This window comes from Salarias fasciatus, chromosome 2 (genome assembly GCF_902148845.1).
Source record: "Salarias fasciatus chromosome 2, fSalaFa1.1, whole genome shotgun sequence".
NCBI classification, from domain to species: Eukaryota; Metazoa; Chordata; class Actinopteri; order Blenniiformes; family Blenniidae; genus Salarias; species Salarias fasciatus.
Genome location: NC_043746.1, coordinates 7,227,667 through 7,233,718, shown reverse-complemented (window position 1 = coordinate 7,233,718; position 6,052 = coordinate 7,227,667).

Sequence of the window (6,052 nt, the reverse complement as noted above, 5' to 3'; positions counted from 1 at the left end):
TGTAAGGTAGTCATCCAGACAATACTGAAGAGGAGATATTCAGCAGCGCTGTGGCAGCTAGACAAAGCTTAGATTTTGACATATATTTGTCACACACAGGTTTTAATGAAAATGTTTTGTCTACTGAGGTTTTTTTTTTTTTTTTTTTTTTTGTAGTCATTCCATGCTTAAGCCTTAAACATGCTTGTGGAGGTCACCTTTTCTCACAGTTAATCTTCCATATGTCAGAGGATCGGTCATGTTTAAAGGTGGATAATTGGCTTCTTTAGAACATGAAATATGAGGTGGTCAGATGTAATGTGATAAAGTAGATAAACAGCCTATATGTGTTTTTGCCTAATTATTTTATGTAAGTAAAAAAAAAAAGAAAAAAAGAAAATTCTTTTAAGGAAAAAGTACTGTTTATTGTTTGTTACTTACCACTACATCGGTATAAATTCTTATTAGATCATGTGTATATATACAAAATTTACTTTCTTTCCTTTTTCTCTCTTTGATTTTTTTTTTTTTTTTTTGGCCATTTCTGTGTTTCGTTTTTTTTTTTCTGCACTCTTGCCTACACTCTGAGTTGTTGTCTATTATCCCATCCTCTTTCAGTCACTCTGTTTTCTGATTTGTACTTGTCTGGAGACAGTAACTTTTGAATAAAAATCAACACATTTCATCTGTGGTGCTCTTTTACTTTTTAGCCATAACGGGCTCTCTCTCCAACCCCCCCCCCCTCAAAATCCCCCCCCCCCCCTGCTCTTTCTCCTTTCAATCACCAGGGGGCGGTAGAATCCAGCCGGCACGTGCTTTTTAAAATTTGTGATCAGTGTTACTTGGCGACACTCTTGTAATGTATGTATCTTTTTCACTTTGCTTGAAAAGCCCATGAATATGTATCGGCCGCCGCTCGGGCTTAATGCACGCTGCTATCAAAAGGGCCCCTTTTCCAGCCACAGCAATGTCTTGTTTCTGCACAGACAAAAGAGCGCCGTAGTCGTCCCAGTGATAAAAGTGAGGACACGAGGCGGCAGAAGAAAGGATGAAAGCCGGGCAGACTTGTGTGTTAAGTGCATGATTAATAGAGAGGGGCTCAGATCAATGCCGAGCGCTCCCTTCATGTCCGGCCTGTAGTACATGAAGAGGCTTCGTGCAAGGCCGAGTCAGCCTGCCCGTCCGTCACGTGTCGGCCGCCACAGAGCTTCCCCCTGGCAGCAGCGGCGGCAGCAGCAGAAGCAGTGTTTGATTCCCTCCGGAGCTGTCAGCCCTTTTTCTTTCCCGTAACACGCCGTTAGTGGTGCCGGTGCAGAAAGAGACATTTCTGACGGGCGCGTCGCTGCCGTCGAAACCAGCCTCTGAGAAGTTATTTCCACACGTCGCGCCTGTGCCAAACATTATTTTCCCTCCGCCGCTTCCCGCTGGAGCATCTGTCTGGGTCGGCTCGGGTTAAGTTGTGCGGCTGAGGTCAGGGCTGCGGAGTTTTAAATCACAGCCGAGCTTTCCAGCTTCTATTTACCTCTGATAACACAAAGGTCTCCACAGGCGCTATCAGCCTGGCCTGTGTGGAAACCTCAAAGGGGTCAAGGAGGAAGGCCAGGATCTGAGGAAAACCCCGTCCAGCTGCCTTTTCTTTCACATTTAAACTGACTTTGCTCTTCATTACCTCAAGAATTTTCTAAATGTTTTTCACCCCAAATGGTCTCAGAGGATCGGTTGTACATGTAGGATGAGACTTTTACAAAGTCGGCAAGAAGATAAACCTCCCAGAATTTTAATTCCGTGGATGAATCATTAATGAGAGCATTGGTTGTAATCTCCTCGGCTTGTGAGGGCACGGGGAAAGCAGCTGACCCTGTAAAATCATTTACCAGGACTGGCCTCAGATTAGGCTCACGGGCTCGCTTCCAGAGGAAACGGCTCTCAAAATGTCCCGAAGCGCACGGCCGACAGAGAAATATCAGCTAACCAAATAAAGAAACAGAATCTTTCCTGGATTAAGACGAGACGCTCTTTGGGCCGTAACCGAGACGTCAAGGTGAATGCAGAACGAGAAGAAGGATCAATGCCCTTCATTATGAGGAGCAGGTTTCATGAGACAGGCCAGAACAGGTCAGAGATTCCAGCAGAACGCTATGAATAGAGCGCCGTGGGAACCTACTGTCTGCCTCCCGTCGCTCCTCCTCGTATTGACACACAGGCAGAGTGGCAAAAGGTATGCTGAATGAGGCGAACGAGTGACAGGGCTATTGTACCGAGAGGATGGAGGCAGGAGGATTAGTCCCTCTTTGGCACTGATGGCCCGGAGTGTGGAGGGAATCTGTCATCAGCAGAGCTGCAGGTGGTCCAGAGGTCTGAACCCAGGGCTTTCCAAAAACAAGATGGGTTTTCAGCTGGGAGCAGGGCGATGTTTACCCCCGGTTCCCCGGGAATCGGATTCTCCTCACCTCCTCGCCTTCCGTCACTGGTAACGAAGCTTCTCCCAAACAGAAAGAGAGAAACGACAGTGTGGTTTTTCAATTAGGCCTGAGGGGAAGGTGAAAACCGCGCTGGACACAACGCCGCTTCCAGAGGTGACCGGCTCCGCGAGGAGCGGCGGAGTTCGGATGAGCGTCTTATAAGGGCGCGATGAGACAGATCTCGTAAAGATGACGGAGAGCAACCCCCCCCCCCTCCTGCACGTCACCGGCCCGTGCCAGGAAAGCCCCGTGATGAACGAGGGCCGGGACACCTCCGCTAATAAGACTCATCTCTGTAATTGGCTTTTTAATACAACTGTGCAAATGGCCTGGGGGGGGGGGGGGGGGTGGTGCTGCAGCTCCACGCACATTAACCCTGTGTGCAGCGTCCACGTCTGCACTCTGTCCGCCCGTGCACGTGCCTCAGCCACAGCCCGGAGACGAGCGGAGGCTCATTAGAAAGAGAGCATTTCTATTGCCGGCCAAGATTTAACACCTCGCCCAATAATAATTTATTCAATCTATTCTTAAGTACGGCATGCACAGTTAGATGGAGGTTAGGTTATGTAAGAGTGCGACAGCGCCGAGTTTGAATGTGATACGATGATAATTATAAATCCAAGGAAGACGACAGATGGCGGGGTACTTTAAAGGTTCAGCAGGTATAAGTATTACTACTCCGCCGCTGCCAGATTCAGTCCCCGGGAGAGTGTGAAGGGGAGGGTGGAGGGAGCGAGGAAAAAAATTAGAGGTAAGTCAAAGACAAGAAGAGAGAGTGCAGACACAGTACGGGAGAGCTGTTCCTCGTTAGCACGCTATTCATCAGTCTTGAGGGGTCAGGGTTCAGGGAGCCTCGAGGCTTGATGTGTGACCGGTCACCTCTCACCCCTGACCCCCCAGCCAGCACCTGGAGCTCAGCTATTTTCTCATAACATTTACTTGTAACGTTTTCGTCGTCTCTATTACTGATTCCCCCGGCCGGCAGGTCGAGGTCCTCCTGCTGCAAACCAAACCGCCTCCAATGATCCCCGCAGTCGGGACATAGTATCTCTAAACAGAAGTAATCTCTCAGCCGCAAGATCTAGGAGTATCGGCCGCATTATTGTTACACAATCCGTTATGGACTGGAACACACAGGGAGCGGGGAGCAAAACAATAGATTACTATCATGCCAAGAGAAATAATCATTCTCTTTATCTTATTTTATTTATTTAACCAGGAAAGTCTGATTTACAACAACAGCCTGGAAAACAGGGAGGGCAGGGAACCTCTGAAAGGAGAATAAAACATTCAGATTGTTAGCACACAATCAGCAGTACAGTTACAATATACACACAATAAATCCAGCAGCAGCAGGAACTGCCTGGGCTATGAACTATGAAGCAGGTAGAACCTGGTTTCTGGATCAAACAGTTCTGTTTTATTCCAGCTTTTTGCTGCAGTTGATTCAAATTAAGCAGAGTTTTAAGTCATTGGTTTTGTTTTTCAACCTCATTGTATGTTTGTCCTTCAAAGCTTCGCAGCAGGACTGATGAAGGAAAAGTTTAGTCTGCGAACACGACGAGTGCAACACAGTAGAACAGAATAGAAATACTGGTGTGCAAGTTAGAAAAAACTGTAACTGATTGGACTTTGGAGTAGATGCAGGTATGGATAGTGACACCAACTGCAACAAAAGCTACAGCGATTAGAAACAACCAGTGACTTGTGTCTTTCTAGTTTAGTGAAAAGGTGAGAATGAAGGTTCTTTCATATTGTCACTGATCTGGACCGATGTCGGCCATCTTCCAGCTTGGCCCTGAAGCAGACGCCCAGCTTGCCGTATTTCCGATGCACCTCTAATAGGTGCTTCACAGAATCTGCTCACTTTGCAGTTTTTACTGCATTGGTGTGGAAAAATCCCTTTGTCCTGCAGCTTCACGTAGAGCTGGGAGAGTAAAGTCAACTGACAGATCAAAGTGTGTTTCATACGATCCTAATCTAGCTTGAATGTGAATGTCTCCTACACTCAGTTCCTCTGAAATAGGTTAATGGGGGAATGGATTTTACCCGAACTGATGGTGAAAGCAAAGAGCAGCGTCCTCTCCGGGAAGATGATCACCCACACAGATTCACTCCTACCAGGAGTAAAAATCACCGGATTACTCTGAACATGCGTCAGAGGTCAGTGAGCCTCCGCTCTGGGCCGACATGCCGCTCTGCAGCCGCTTCCTGAAGCTTCACTTTATATTAATATCTATCTTTATGCACTTTTACCTGCACACCTATACACCTTGTTTTTAAAATGATTTCTCTTAGGGCTAAAAATTGCTTTTTAAAAAAAGAGGTGAAAATGCCTAAAAGGGTAAACATAGCACAAATTGTAAAATGGCAAAAATAAAGAAAAAAAACAAATAAATTGAAAATGTGTAAATAGATTAAAAAATGAGCGAATAAATAAATAATTAAAATTGCTGAAATTGTAAAAAAAAAATGCAACAGATTTCGATTGTCAAACATTTTATTTAAGCTATTAAAAAAGAGAAAGGACATGCAAAAAAAGTGAACGGGATTGGGGAGTAACAGATAACATGTAACGTTACGTAGTCAGGATACAAAGATGTAACTGTAATCCATTACAGTACATAAAAATATGTAATCTCGTTACAGGTATATCTGATAAAAGCACGGATTACTGAGTGCGATTAATTTTGAAAATCAGACGGAATGTACCAGAAGTACAACAGACATACGCGCCCATAGATATAATTTAAAAACTAGATGCCTTAAGGCGGAGTCAGCAACGTTGTTCACTGGCGGCCATCTTAGGACAGTGGACCACTCTGGGGCGCTCTGTGTAATCTAAGGGAAGGTGAGTGATTTACACTAACTAAAATACTCAACTCACTGAATTCTTCATGGATTTACAGACAGTTTGATTCATTACTAACGTTACGTTGCTATGATGCAGACTAAATTTTAATATCACAACTTTTCTTTTTGCATGCAGTTAAATGCCTACATGTCTGACGTTTATAACAAACCAAGTCGTTTGAAAATCGATTGAAAATTGAGCAATCTATAGCTATTTCAAAGTTGACGCTCAATTGACATTGAGGCCTTTAATGTGATGAGTGAGTGAGCGGCCCTGTACCAAGATGGCCGCCATGTGACGACGTTAGTCCCCATTGGGTTACAGCGCGCATGAGCTATCTAGTGTTTCTATATATATCTATGTACGCGCCGTCAAAAGACGCTTTGTGATACTTTACGGCAGTTTACAGCACTTTACGGCACACACCGCGACACCACCATAGACCTATAAACAATAGATGCCGTAGAATAGATGATAGACTGAGGCTTCGACCCTGTCTTGAAGCAGCTTCCCGCTCTACTGTTATATATTTAACCGTGAACGAAACAACCCGCGTTTCCATGGATTTAACCACCTGCCGCTGCAGTCACGGCTGCTCCAGGGAGATAAACTCATTCTTTGAATGGAAACTTACACATTACTTTGTATTTGAGTCAGATGAGGCCCTGAACTTTGATTTCAATTCTGCCTCCCAGCTGTGAAAACGCTCTCAACATCCAGGGACTCATCATCAAACCTGAAGACACATCTACAGGTA